Source organism: Anoplopoma fimbria, chromosome 16 (genome assembly GCF_027596085.1).
Source record: "Anoplopoma fimbria isolate UVic2021 breed Golden Eagle Sablefish chromosome 16, Afim_UVic_2022, whole genome shotgun sequence".
NCBI lineage: Eukaryota > Metazoa > Chordata > Actinopteri > Perciformes > Anoplopomatidae > Anoplopoma > Anoplopoma fimbria.
In genome coordinates, this window is record NC_072464.1 from 25,001,087 (window position 1) to 25,017,552 (window position 16,466).

The following is a 16,466-nucleotide window of genomic DNA, read 5'->3' on the forward strand; positions in this document are numbered from 1 at the left end:
GTGGAGATTACACGGAGCATTATCTCCACGTTGTCACCGCGAGGTCTTTGTCTGTGTGCAGGAAGTCCAAGAGACATTAGAGAGCATTTAGTGACAAACAATATAGAGCAGTAATAAAACACACAGCAGCTCGTTGACCTTTGACCTCAAGTTTATTAAAGTTCATCAGCTGAAAGAAAATTTAGGGTATAAAAATGATTAATAATACAAAAGAATATATATATATATCACCATGAAACTTTGCCACTTGATTACAGACATTAAGACAATTATTTTTCTAAAAATGTAATGTTATAAATATGCAAATGAGGCATTATCTTATTCAATTCGAGCAAATTTTCACAGTTTTCCACAACATAAATGTGAACATTGGATAAAGACAGTTCAAAATTCTTGTTTTATGTTGCTGACATATTACAGTTAAAGGTTTTAATAGAGGGAATGTTTGATATCCCTTTGTTTTACTCCATAAATCACAAAATACTGTCAACAGACATAAAAAATAACATATTTTCTCCATGTTGTTTGTACTAAATGTTGTATAAATCAGGCTATGAATGATATCTGAACAAACCCCTCTGTAGAAACCTTCAGAATATAGAGAGGAATGAAGCTGTAAAGTTTGGTGTATGTAAGAGCTACTGAAGTGGAGATTTCTGGATCAGAGTCTGAGAAAAAACTCATTTAGAGAAAACGTCCTTTAAAGATATGTTTAGTTAAATTACATACATGTTGAAGACACTACAGGTGAATAGGGTAAAAAAATAAATAACTAATAGATATCAACATGAAACTTCACCAGTTCATTACTGACATTAAGATGATTCTTTTTTGTATTACAAGTTTTCTGAAATGTTATGTTTAAATATGCAAATGAGGCATTATCTATAAGTAACTTTAGGTGAATTTAGGAGAAATGTACAGACGCAAACAGACAAAGAAGTAAAATAAATGTTTTATTTCCACTAGAATGAAAGAAGACTCTCCAGTGTTTTTTATGACTTTAATAAACAAGTTATTATGACTTCAATAGCTTGTTATCTGAATCCTATTTGAATGATGTCAGTCTTCGTGGACTATGACGGATCCTGAAAGGACAGGAGTCCCGTTTCAGAGTCTCCCTGGTGAGGAGCACCCAGCGGGGGTCTGTCTGTGTGGACGTCTGTCCTCTGGACGGATCCGTTACTGGGCTGGTTTGTGTTTGGACCGTGGGAGGTCAGGTTTACTGCTCCGCGGTGTCCAAGCAACCATACCCTCCAGTTCACTTAATACTGAGACACACAAAGGAGACGGTCTCCACTGAGAATCATCTGGGTCTCTGTCCTGATGAGGAGATTATAATCTCATTAAACTGTGAAATAAAGGAAGAAAATAAAATACATTCTGCTCCTTTATTATTTAACTTTTAGTTCAAATGTTTGAGCAGAAAAATAATAAAAGTATTTTGGGTCAAGTATCAAATGCTGAAGTTGAAGTCAAGTCAAAGGTCTACGTGTGACTTGAATCCAAGTTTATTTCAAGTGTCAGGTGTTCAAGAAGTTGTTGTTATTATGTTTTCTTCTGAACTGCATTCTACAAAAAGGTGTTTCTGATATTTTGTCCACCACATTTAAATATTTATGGCAAAGAAAACATCTTACAGTGTGATTTAATCGAATGCAACACCACACATTTATTCCTTAAGACTCTTTGAATATTAGGACATTAGAATATTACAACATTAGAATATTAGAATATGTAAAGTCTTATTACCACTTGAGTTATTATAATTAAAGTGAAACATTATGGTATAAATGCACAACTCTATTTATATATCACTTTATTGTTATTTCATTATTTCTCTTTTATTTAGTTTTGTTTTTTTGCACAAATAAATAAACACCTGAAGGTTTCCAAAGAGACCAGCAGACTCATCCGGATCAGACTGTGTGATGAAGACCACCATGATCCGGGCTCTTAAGGGGGGGGCTCTTTAATCTGAGCCAATCAGGAGCAGAGTGAGAGCGATGGTGCTATGGTGGGTGCTGCCTTCACTTGCTGTCGGAAATAGAAGATTCAAACTATATTTTTTGCTTTGCTTTGTCTGTCAGAGCGGTTTGTGAACTCTGTTTGAAAGGTTTATTTAAAAGTGTATTACTATGTATTATGATGTATTATAATTAAGAGTGTTATTATGATTATTAATATGATTATTATTAGATAAACACGTTTATGGGTCTGTTCTTCATTTGGAATTTTGCTTTTATGAGAACACACACTCTTATTACAGTATATTATTTATTAATGTTGCCGCTTGATTTGTGTTGCTTTTTTTTATTGTATGTTACTTTTGTTGAATATATGACTTTTTGTTTGCTTATAATATTTATTGAGGTGAGTTTCTTCCAATAAGCCACAAGGTTTATAAAAAATCTTATCTGAACAACTCGCTTCTTTTCTTTGGTTGTTGTGTTTCTGCTGCTTTTTTATTTATTGTGTCAACATTTAAATCTAAAAAATATTCTAAATAAAATCATAAAGGTATGCAAATTATAATAAGAGCTACGAGGAGTTAATATCTTAAAATAATGACATATATTTTAAAAATAATGATCTAATTTCATATCTTCTTTCTCAGAATCATGACTTAATATCTCTTAATAGGCCAAAATAATGAGTTAGTATCCAAAAGCTGACTTAGTATTTCAAAATAAAGAGAAACTTTCTCAAATTCTGACTTTATAACAAACAGAAAATAAAAAAGATTGAATGACAAAAACAAACATTTGACACATCTTTTAGTTTATTTGTTAATAATCAAACCTCATCACAAACACACAGTATCATCACACTACAAGGTGGGGACAGAAGAATTCTTATTCTTATTTTATTGTATAATATGTGTATTTATTATCTGTTCTGTGTAGTTGAGCTGCTGCAACACCCGAATTTCCCCCATGGGCATCAATAAATATAATAATAATAATAATAATAATAATAATAATAATAATAATAATAATAATAATAACAATAATAATAATAATAATAATAATAATAATAATAATAATAATAATAATAATAATAATAAATAATAATAATAATAATAATAATAATAACAATAATAATAATAATAATAATAATAATAATAATAATAATAATAATAATAATAATAATAATAATAATAATAATAATAATAATAATATAATAATAATAATAATAATAATAATAATAATAATAATAATAATAATAAAGAATAATAATAATAATAAGAATAAGAATAATGATAATAATAATAAGAATAATAATAATAATAATAATAATAATAATAATAATAATAATAATAATAATAATAATAATAATAATAATAATAATAATAATAATAATAATAATGAAATAATAAGAATAATAATAATAATAAGAATAATAAGAATAATAATAATAACAATAACAATAATAAGAATAATAATAATAATAACAATAATAATAATAATAATAATAATAATAATAATAATAATAATAATAATAATAATATAATAATAAGAATAAGAATAAGAATAATAAGAATAAGAATAAGAATAAGAATAAGAATAAGAATAATAAAGACATATTCCACATCTCAAACTGTGAGTGTTGAGTTTACGAGCAGCACGTGAAGGCAGCACAGTTCCCAAGGAGAACCCCGCAAAGGGAAGAGGTCGTGTATGCGGGATCCTCCGGTAGAAACCCTCAGACCTGTCCGAGGGAAGGGCCGAGGACAGACCGAGGACAGACCGAGGACCAGCCGCTGCGTCTGCGGGTCTGGAGCTCACACCAGGTCCTTCAGAAGAAGAGGAGCTGATGGTCTGGATCCTGATCCTCCTCCTCTCTGACGGGATGAAGGAGCGGAGAGCGTCCTGAGAGCAACTCTGAGTGAGTAGCAGAAGGACATGCATGATGTTTAGATTATCATTATTATTATTATAGAGGAGACAGAGCAGGGGGTCTGCTCCTCATCTCCTTATGTGAGAGGAGGAGCAGAGATGGAGAAGGATGCAGAGATGAGAAGGATGCAGAGATGGAGAGGAGATGCAGAGATGGAGAAGGAGATGCATGATATTTAGATTATTATTATTATTATTATAGAGGAGACAGAGGAGGGGGTCTGCTCCTCATCTCCTTATGTGAGAGGAGCTGCAGAGATGAGAAGGATGCTCATCTCCTTATGTGAGAGGAGATGCAGAGATGGAGAAGAGATGCAGAGATGGAGAAGGATGCAGAGATGGAGAGGAGATGCAGAGATGGAGAGGAGATGCAGAGATGGAGAGGAGATGCAGAGATGGAGAAGGAGATGCATGATATTTAGATTATTATTATTATTATTATTATAGAGGAGACAGAGGAGGGGGTCTGCTCCTCATCTCCTTATGTGAGAGGAGCTGCAGAGATGGAGAAGGATGCAGAGATGGAGAAGGATGATGCAGAGATGCAGAGATGGAGAAGGAGATGCAGAGATGGAGAAGGAGATGCATGATATTTAGATTATTATTATTATTATAGAGGAGACAGAGGAGGGGGTCTGCTCCTCATCTCCTTATGTGATGGAGCTGCAGAGATGGAGAAGGATGCAGAGATGGAGAAGGATGCAGAGATGGAGAGGAGATGCAGAGATGGAGAAGGAGATGCATGATATTTAGATTATTATTATTATTATAGAGGAGACAGAGGAGGGGGTCTGCTCCTCATCTCCTTATGTGAGAGGAGGAGCAGAGATGGAGAAGGATGCAGAGATGGAAGGATGCAGAGATGGAGAAGGATGCAGAGATGGAGAGGAGATGCAGAGATGGAGAAGGAGATGCAGAGATGGAGATATGGATGCAGAGATGGAGAAGGAGATGCATGATATTTAGATTATTATTATTATTATTATTATAGAGGAGACAGAGGAGGGGTCTGCTCCTCATCTCCTTATGTGAGAGGAGGAGCAGAGATGGAGAAGGATGCAGAGATGAGAAGGATGCAGAGATGAGAAGGATGCAGAGATGGAGAGGAGATGATGCAGAGATGATGCAGAGATGGAGAAGGAGATGCAGATGGATTTAGATTATTATTATTATTATTATTATTATAGAGGAGACAGAGCAGGGGGTCTGCTCCTCATCTCCTTATGTGAGATGCAGAGATGGAGAAGGATGCAGAGATGGAGAAGGATGCAGAGATGGAGAAGGATGCAGAGATGGAGAGGAGATGCAGAGATGGAGAAGGAGATGCATGATGATATTTAGATTATTATTATTATTATTATTATTATTATTATTATTATTATAGAGACAGAGCAGGGGGTTATTATTATTATTATTATTATTATTATTATAGAGGAGACAGAGCAGGGGGTCTGCTCCTCATCTCCTTATGTGAGAGGAGGAGCAGAGATGGAGAAGGATGCAGAGATGGAGAAGGATGCAGAGATGGAGAAGGATGCAGAGATGAGAAGGATGCAGAGATGGAGATGCAGAGATGGAGAAGGAGATGCATGATATTTAGATTATTATTATTATTATAGAGGAGACAGAGCAGGGGGTCTGCTCCTCATCTCCTTATGTGAGAGGAGGAGCAGAGATGGAGAAGGATGCAGAGATGAGAAGGATGCAGAGATGGAGAGGAGATGCAGAGATGGAGAAGGATGCAGAGATGGAGAGGAGATGCAGAGATGGAGAAGGAGATGCATGATATTTAGATTATTATTATTATTATTATTATTATAGAGGAGACAGAGGAGGGGGTCTGCTCCTCATCTCCTTATGTGAGAGGAGGAGCAGAGATGGAGAAGGATGCAGAGATGAGAAGGATGCAGAGATGAGAAGGATGCAGAGATGGAGAAGGATGCAGAGATGGAGAGGAGATGCAGAGATGGAGAAGGAGATGCATGATGTTTAGATTATTATTATTATTATTATAGAGGAGACAGAGCAGGGGGTCTGCTCCTCATCTCCTTATGTGAGAGGAGCTGCAGAGATGGAGAAGGATGCAGAGATGAGAAGGATGCAGAGATGGAGAAGGATGCAGAGATGGAGATGAGTGTTTTATCATAGAGGAGGTTCATTATGGTTCTTTATTGGGTTAAAGGACAAACATGCACAAACACTTTTAGTAATGTCTCCAAATCTGATAAACAATCCAACATAACCTCAAACGTGTGGAGATATACTGTTATAGAAGATGATATTCAGTAATGCATTGCCTCTTTTATGGACCTTTCTTTGAATGAACCTTCAATCTCGACGTTTAATGGACAAGAAATCCATAAAGAGCAAAAGAAAAGGTGGAAATCTGAACATTTACATCTCCATATCTACTGAGGAAGACCATGTGGTTTGATTGAAAGCTCCAGAGCAGCTGCTAAATGGATTTATTCATGGGTTGTTCAGTTAACGTCACTTTTACATATGAAATGAAATGAAACACGTGCTGAAATATCAAATATTTGTTATTTTTAGTCATTTAGAATGAGTCAAATGATGATGAGATTGTCAGAATGAATGAAGTCTCTCCTGATGGACGCGTCCCGTCAGAATAAAGGTCCTGTTTGGATTCTGACACTAAAGAACTTAACGTCATAACCTCTCAGCTGCAGGTTGAGCTCCGTTTGTCCTCCGTCTCCAACGGTCCTTCAGGACAATATCTGTTGTGAATGGAGGTATTTAAAAAAGAATACAAGCTCGGCTGAGGAGATTTGACTGAATGTGTTTGTTTTTCTTTTTTATCTTTTTTAACAAGTCAGGAAATCAACAGACACATATGGTCAAATATAGACCATGTTTCATATGCATCCAGCATACACACATATATATCCTTGACAAAGAAAAAAAGAAAAAATACAAAAATACAAAAATGTAATTTTATGTTATTTTATTTTATTTTTGTATTATTTTATTCTATAAAAAAACCCATTATATATTAGATATTTATTCATGAAACCACACTGATAACGTAGGTGGATGTTCATCAAACCAAACATGTAGGATAGAAGGCGAGCAGCATAAAACATGAACACCAAGAATACACAGTTTATGATCCATTAACCATTAAAACACCAATAAATCTCTAAATCACTACTAGAACAGAAGAGCAGAGTATTGTGATCAATGGACATGAACGTATTAGATGAGAATGAGTTCCACAGAAGACCATTAATCATATTTATTCATATTTCAGGAGACACATGTAGTTTATTAATTATCTGTGTCTTTATGATGCCATTTAGTAAATGAAATCGTAGTTATCCCTCGTGTCCCTCAGGGGCGTCTCTGGAGTCTCCCAGGAGTCCTTGAATGCAACATTTTTGGGGGGGTTGACTGGCTGCAGACAGGTGCATCCCAGCACTGACTGGAAATGCCTCCGGGGCTGCTGGGAGTTCTGCTGGCTGACTTCCAGCCTGCAATCAGATAATGTTAATGAATACATATATACGGTAAAACGGGGCGTTATTCGCCGGAGCAGCAGTTTCTTTGTTTTCCAGGAAAACGCTGGAACCTTCAGGCGCATGAATAGTTGATGAAAACGGTTTTCAGGGTCACGTGACTGGAAAAACCATTTGAACTGGTTTCTCTCTCTGAGAAAAGTGTTTCTGCTCAGCTGAGCGATGTTTGGTGGAATAATTGTTTTATTCTGAAGAATCTGATTAATGTGAACGTCTTCTTTTCTTCTCCATCGTGTTCAGAGATATTTAACCAAGGACTCTTCTTGTCTCTGTTATTTGAAATCAGCAGGTTGGAATGTGATGCATTCATGGACAAACTATTTCATGGTTATTTTAAGGGGCGTGTGTGTGAGTCGCCTTCAGAGTCTGATCTCAACAGGGACTGGATCAGTGATGCTGTGAGGAAAAGGTCAAACTGTGAACCTGCAGACTCTTACAGCTTCCTGCTATCTTAACACACACACACACACACACACACACACACACACACACACACACACACACACACACACACACACACACACACACACACACACACACCCCACACACACACACACACACACAGTACACTCACACACACACACACACACACACACACACACTCCCCCGTACTGTAAACAGGAGTCAATAACACTAGCCTTAATGAGTCGGTCGATGCTGGTTTCTCTCTGATGCTAATGAGAACACTAGTGACAGACGTCGTTAATGTTCTGCTGTTGTTCTGGAGCTTAATTACTGAGATCAGGTGTTTTTATTTTAGATTATGAGTTTATATGAGAAGAGTGTAAACAACATGATGACTGTTGGATGGATTTATTTAAATGTTTGTAGTGCTGATATTAATAATCTTTCTTTAATCATTTAATCATTTAAGAAGATTAATTGAATGCTTTTTTCATGCTGGATGATTTTTTCATAGAAACCTATTGTTGTTCGGCTGTCTCTTTAAAACTTGGGAAAACTGTACGTTTCCTGTGAACGAGGAAATTTATTTTGAAAATATACCATGCATGAAATTAATAGAAACGGTTTGTTTCCTGTGAAGGTGTGAGTTTATTTTGAAAAGACACTATCCATATTAAGAACAGGAACTGTGCTTTTCCGGTGAACTAGCAAGTTTATGTTGAAATGACACTATAAATTTAAAGAGCAGAAGTAAAGTTCCCTGGTGAACAAGGACATTTATTTTGAAAAGACATTATCAATGTAATAGCATAAACTAAGTTACCTGTGGCCAAAGAAGTTTATTTTGAAAAGACCATATGCATATCACGAACAGGAACTGTACTTTCCTGGTGAAAAAAGAAGCTTATTTTGAAAAGACCCTTTGCATATAACAAGCAGAAACTGACGTTAGACGTTAGCTTCTCATCATATTTTAACCACATCATCTATTTGATTGAGTAAATACAAACTCTGCTGAGGAAGTCTGTGACATGCATTCATAAAAAACTAGTAAGTAGACCTTGAGTTCTGTGTCAAACTCTCCTCAGAGATAAACAGGTGATGTCCTCTCACCATGTGTCTCCGGTCCTCATGACCTTCCTCATGATAAGACGCTGTACTGAAGATAACGAGTGGAGGACGACCAGTTCCTCCAGGCCGTGTTGACTCCAGTCCGTGTTGACTCCAGTCCGTGTTGACTCCAGTCCGTGTTGACTTCAGGCCGTGTTGACTCCAGTCCGTGTTGACTTTAGTCCACTGTCCGTGTTGACTTTAGTCCGTGTTGACTTCAGTGTTGACTCCAGTGTTGACTTCAGTCCGTGTTGACTTCAGTCCGTGTTGACTTCCAGTCCGTGTTGACTTTAGTCCGTGTTGAGTCCGTGTTGACTCCGTGTTGACTCCAGTCCGTGTTGACTTTAGTCCGTGTTGACTTCAGTCCGTGTTGACTCCAGTCCGTGTTGACTTTAGTCCGTGTTGACTCCAGTCCGTGTTGACTTTAGTCCGTGTTGACTTTAGTCCGTGTTGACTTCAGGCCGTGTTGACTCCAGTCCGTGTTGACTTCAGTCCGTGTTGACTCAGTCCGTGTTGACTCCAGTCCGTGTTGACTTCAGGCCGTGTTGACTTTAGTCCGTGTTGACTTCAGTCCGTGTTGAGTCCGTGTTGACTCCAGTCAATGACTTTAGTCCGTGTTGACTTCAGTCCGTGTTGACTTCAGTCCGTGTTGACTTTAGTCCGTGTTGACTTCAGGCCGTGTTGACTTTAGTCCGTGTTGACTTCAGTCCGTGTTGACTCCAGTCCGTGTTGACTCCAGTCCGTGTTGACTTTAGTCCATGTTGACTCCAGTCCGTGTTGACTTCAGTCCGTGTTGACTCCAGTCCGTGTTGACTCCAGTCCGTGTTGACTCCAGTCCGTGTTGACTTCAGGCCTCTGACGGTTCAAACCTCGTCTTTGGCTCAAAGCTGCAGGTTTTTTTGTTAATGTGCAGAGAAATGAACATTCCTCCTCCTCACATGAAGTGAGGAGGAGGAATGTAAAAAACTCTCCTCAGTGAAATGGAACTCAGCCTTCTCAGCCGTGAGGAACGCCACCTCGATTCAAGGCCTCAGAGATAAAAGTTAGAAATGTGGAGAAAGACGTCTCGTGTTGAGAGCAGCTCATCTAGAGATTTATAGGAATTCAAGTCAAGATGATGATGATGATGATGATGATGATGGTGATGATGATGGTGGGAGTGTGTTTAAGCCGTAGACTGAATATAAGAAGTGGACAAAGTCGTCATGACATCACTCGTTAGTTTGTGGACGTTTTGAAGCCTCGAGTTCTGCGTTTTGTTCGTCTCCATCTTGGTTTTTTTGCAACCAGTGAACAGGAAGTGACCATATATGGACTGAGGAGGAGTGACGTAGAGACGCCGTATACGTCTCTGGTGTCGACCTGTCAATCAGTGTGTAGCCCCGCCCTAAAGCATCCCCTGCTTTATGGTCTGTTTGACTCTAAATGGAGCATCATTTACTAAATGAACATCATGCTGTATTGAAGAAGACTTGAAACTAGAGATTGAGACCATAAACTCATGTTTACAATGTTTACTGAGGGAATAAATCAAGAGAGAAGTAGAGTCATTTTCTCATAGACTTCTATACAACCAGAGGAGTCGCCCCCTGGTGGACAGCAGAGAGAATGCAGCTTTAACACAGGAAGCTTTTCAGAAACCTCCTTTGTCCTCTGCTGTGTGTGAGTGCTCCCCCCCCCCCCCATTTTTACCAGCAAACACCATCAACAAAGGGCATTGTGGGTAGATGACGGTCCCTATCCCAATTACGGACAACCCCTAATAACCAGAGGAGTAATTAAGAACCAGGCAGCTGCAGCTTCGATAAACTGCTTCTGGGGGCCGTTAAGAAAGGCTGCAGCTGCTGGAGGTGAAACTGCTCATTATCTGCTGCATGGAGACATATTCACATTTACACTGGGAGAGGTTCTGATCCCAGTGTGGATCAAACAGAGCTTCTTATTGTGTCTCTACTGGAGAGAAGAGAGAAGGAAGGTCACGTCTAAAATGTATCTCAATATTATATTTAATTATAATGTAATTATTACATTTCTGTACTTTTTAATGCAGGAATTTTCCTTGAAACAGCGTAGTTCTACACTGTTCTTTTTTAAAGTAAATGTTTTAGTTTCTACTAGGTTTTGTTTTACTGCAGTGTAGTACAGTTTTGAGGAACTGAGTATTTTGATTATCTTGACTACTTTATACTTTTAACTTTTTTATACTTTACCTGTATTTCATAGAGAAATATAATACTTTTTACATTACTTCCTTTAACTTTAAATTTTTGGTTTTACCGGCAAAACACACGAGATAAGATGAGTTGTTGTAGATTAAAGTACAAAACAGTATTTTATTAAAGAGGTAGAATGAGCTCCATATTACCATAAAATATCTAACAGTACATTTCTGAAAATGCATGATGATGTGATGCATTTACTTCAGTCATATTTTGAAGTACTGTCACCTGTTGCACACGTAAACAGTGTGAATGAATCCTACGTGAAACAAGTTTGTCACTCGTGTAATGTAGTTTTAAAGCAAAACAATGTTATTTTCTTAAACTTCACTAAGTATTTTTGTTGCCTAAACATAACTGAGTTGTTTCCTGTGAAAATGGAGGTTTATTTTAAAAAGGCTGTATTCATTTTACGAGCTGACATGAACACGAGTTTCTGGACTTTAGTAGGAAAACACACAAAGGAGTAACAGCTTCAACTCCTACGAACCGTTTTATGAGGACACGGTGATTTCATAAGTTCTTTTACTCAGGAAACAAAACAAATCAATAAATACAGTAAATAAGTATAAATTCATAAAATGTAGATTAGAGACGTTTAACCTGCTGATTGAAGATCTCTGTTCTGCTCTTTAAATACATTTATTTAACATTAAATGAAACCCAAACGTCCCTTACAGTTTACAGGAGAAGTGTTTTACGATCTCACAGCATTCATTCATTATGTCTGTGTGAAAGCTTCCCTAATGTGGCCGTCATCCCATAATATTATTATGTGGATTATCCTGAATAATCCCTTCAGGTTTATAGCATTAGCATTCAGTAAAACAGAAACCTGCAGCTGAGGCTCGTAATCAGAGACGGTGTGTTAAACACAGATGCAGGTTTAGAGTTTTAATCTCTCGTAGCAGGACAGAATATTCTGAAGATGTTCTCTGCATCACCTGCTCGCCTGGCTTTGTGATGCGTTCAATGACCTTGTTAAAAAACACAGAGGTTCAAGCTCCATCCGTCTCCAGCCGACAGACCTCCAGCTGTGCTCGCTCTCCTCTTCCTCTCTAACGACCTCCTCTTCTGTCTCCACGCTCTGATGGTCCAGACCTTCATCAATCTCCTCTGTTCTTCTTCTACTGGAGATTTAAAAGTAGACTGGAGATAAAGAGACTCCCAGTTAAATGTTACGGAGGTTCAGAGAGACGAGGAGTCACAGAGATGGAGGATGGAAACCAGCAGACGTTTATCACACTGGTTTATTAAACCTGTTATACGACGGCGTGTTTTACATACTGAAATGAAAACGTCGCTCAGACCGAGAGGGTTCCTACTGAAAGAACCAGAACGAACTGTGGAGCCTTTTAAACACGTCTCCCGAGTGTTCATGTGTGAGGCAGAATGCTAGTGTGTGTGTGTGTGTGTGTGTGTGTGTGTGTGTGTGTGTGTGTGTGTGTGTGTGTGTGTGTGTGTGTGTGTGTGTGTGTGTGTGTGTGTGTGTGTGTGTGTGTGGACCAGTAGGATTCAGGTCAGAGCAAATAAATTCCACTATGAGAGATTATCATAAAAGAAGCTGAATCAGCGCATTGAGTTTAGAACTGCTTATGTCTGTCTGTCTGTCTGTCTCCCCCTCTGTCTACCTCTATGTCTGTCTGTCTGTCTGTCTGTCTGTCTGTCTCTCTGTCTGTCTGTCTCCCCCTCTGTCTACCTCTATGTCTGTCTGTCTCTGTCTACCTCTCTCTCTCTCTCTGTCTGTCTGTCTGTCTCTCTCTCTGTCTGTCTCCCTCCCTCTCTCTCTGTCTGTCTGTCTGTCTCCCTCCCTCTCTCTCTGTCTGTCTGTCTGTCTCTCTCTCTGTCTGTCTCCCTCCCTCTCTCTCTGTCTGTCTGTCTGTCTGTCTGTCTCTCTGTCTGTCTACCTCTATGTCTGTCTGTCTCTGTCTCCCTCTCTCTCTCTCTCTGTCTGTCTGTCTGTCTGTCTGTCTCTCTCTGTCTGTCTCTCTGTCTGTCTCCCTCCCTCTCTCTCTGTCCCCTCCGTCTCGTACCAGAAGACCTCCTGGTCTTTCTTCTCCATTTTCTCTCTTGTTAAATGTATTTTGCATTTTCCAGTTTTATGTATTTAAATCAGTCACACAGTTTTTCTTGCTAAGACCCGCCCTGTTTAGCATTCCAGCGCTGTGATTGGCCGGGCGTCCATACTCTGGTGAGGTTCCCGTTAGCAGCAGGTTCCCCTCTCACCTTGTCTCCTACAGTTTAACCTCCTCTTCTTAAAGGAGAACATGTTTCTTTCGTTTATCACCAGAAGCTCCTTTATTTATGACATCAGCTTCTCCTTTTCATCCAGAGAAGCAGGAGGTCTCCTCTAATGGCTTCTCCACGAGCCGTTATTCAAAGAGCAGCGACCTTGTGGGCTTCCTGCTCTTTCTTTGCTGCTCTGTTACGTCATGTCGATGCATAATGTGAACAGGACGTGGACCTCACCTTCATACGGAGCGATGGTCTCCTTCGTTCTGCTCAGTCTCATTGAGATTCTAAAATATTCTGCATGATAAAACCACTCAAGCAGCCTCCTGTATTCATGTGTAAATGATGTTTCTGAGGCTTCCTCCTGTGGAGATTTCATTTTGATGGCTGATCTTTATGGCTCTCGACAGCTTGTTTTACGGACGTTACCATCTGCATATTTGGCAGTCGCCATCTTGTTTTTTTGTCGTTGCCATTTTGGTTTCTTGGCCGTCCCCATCTTTGTTTTTAGTCATCACCACCTTGGTTTTTGTTTGTCACCATCTTTGTTTTTAGTCGCCATCTTGGATTTTGGTATTCACCATCTTGTTTTTAAGTGTTCACCATTTTGGTTTCTTGGCCATCACCACCTTGGTTTTCAGTCGTCACCATCTTGGTTTTAAGTCTTCACCATCTTGGTTTTTAGCTGTCGCCATCTTGGTTTTTTGTCGTTTCCATTTGGGGTTTTGGCCATCATCACCTTGGTTTCTGGCCATTGCCATCTTGGATTTTAGTCGTCACTATCTTATTTTTTTAATCGTCACCATCTTCGTTTTTTACCGTCGCCATCTTTTTTTCAACAAGGTGTCATAATTACATCGATCTCCCTCAGAAGCTCATCCTGCCCTGACTCAATGTGATCCAGCCAGTGTTCCCAGTACTTCCAGTCCATCTGCAGATATGATGCAGCGATGTGTCATCAGTCCTGTTTACTGTAGCTTCATGAGAGGATTCATCTAGGCTGAATATTAAGAGTCTGTTTCTCAGATGAATAAAGATTGTCTTTCTGCAGAGAGAGCAGCAGACCTTCTGCTCGGCTCATTTATTCAGATGCATTCTGGGGATTCTTGTTGTTTTGTTCTCTCAGATGAAGTCGGGTTGTTTACGTGGTGAAGAAAGTGAGTGAAATGATGATAAACAGTTGATGTTAGCCACCAGCACACCATCCAGATCTGTGGTTTCCTCTGGAGGAGAGCCTCCTGATGATGAGAGGAACATGTAGATGGTGGTACTGTAGGAGGTACTGTATGTTAAACTGTGCAGCAGGAAGTACAATCGGATTTTAAAGCTTTCCATTAGGAACGGCGGGTTCATCCAGTGTGCCGTGCAGCTGCAGGCGTGCTGATTGTGGAGCTGCACACGGAGCTGAAAACCAGCCAATGAGGAGCTCACACATAGTGAACGCTCACTCATTCACAAACACCTCAGAGGAGAGAGGTCAGAGCTTCCTTTATGTAACATCTGACATTAAATGAGAGTTTAAAATGGTTCTGCAGTCAGTCCTGTTTAGAGCGGATGGAAAATGAAATGATGAGTGAGGTTAATGGACGGAGATGATGATGTGTGCCGCTGTTTTTCATTTATGGGCTCTTTTTCCTGCCTGGTCCAATCAATAAAAACACACATACAGCACAATGTAGAGTCATAATAGTTCCATTAAGAGAAAAAATTGTAATAAGCCTAACCCTAACCCTAATAATTTAAGCATTTTCATTTACTTTCACATATATTGTCACAATTATTTCTGTGTAAATTTATTTATATATTTTCGAAAATATATCTTTGTTTTTTTTATTCTTCATATTTATAAATATTTCCTATATTCTTGTAAAATGTGATTTATTTAATTTTAGCCCTTTATTTTTTTATTATTATTTTTGCAGCTCACAATAGGCAAATGGCAATAGGGGAAAGAATAAGGAAAAATAAAAGGATGAATACAATTTAAAAAGTTATATGCTAAAAGCTAGATTTCGACTGTTGGTCAGAAAAAATAATTTGAAGAAGTCACTTTGGTATCTGGGAAAATGTAAATATAAATTACATTTGACTTTATCTGATATTTTATTTTACTATTAATTTAAAAATAAACAGCAGATGAATTGTTGGCACAGATACTAGATATTCAGATGTTGTATTAATCCGTCGTGCTGTGAGTCCACGTTGTCTGTGAACTCTCCGTCTCGTCATCAGTGGATGAAGCAGCAGTTTTTGTCTGAGGAATGTGGGTCACTTCCTCCTCCGCCTCCCGTCTCTGCAGCACGTTGGGTTAAAGTATGTCATGATGCTTTTCATTTGCATGATGCAACTAAACTCCACTCTACTTCTACTGGAAGAACAGAGTTTGATACCTAGAAGAGCCTAAACAAGAGTCTCTACAGTAGTTCATATTCATCTGTTGATATTTTTTATTACACTTACATTGTGCAAAATGCATTCTCTGTAAGAGGAAGGTTTACTGTTTTTATTCGTTTTTTAAATGTACAGCACATTGAGCTACACAGACTGTATGAAATCTGCTACATAAATCAGATTATTATTATTATTAATTAGCTTTGAGCGAAGCACACAGTTTTCTGCAGGTATTTGATAATCCACCAAAGGATTGTATTTATTAAAAGTTTGATTAGATTAGATAACTCCACACCGACCCTTCTCACTGATTAAATCAGAGTACAGACAGCAAACCAAATGTTATTTAGAAATGTTTAATTCTACCACAATTCCACACTTTACCTGACACCATCACAGTCCAACTCCTTTAATCACTCACACCCCTTTAAATGTAAAGTTATGTCTCTCTAAAGCAGTTTAAGAAGCTTTTTGGTTGTAATTTATTGTTGCTTTTAATATTACTTTTAGTCAAGATGATCACCACATTTTAACGCCTGTAATTTAATAAGCATTAACAGGTTTGCAAACATCATATCTTGTTACTTTGCTCTTCTAAAGATCGACACATGGCTGTGTTTTGTGTTTGCAAACCTCCACGTCTCAACAATGAGTGAATAGTACAGAACAAACAT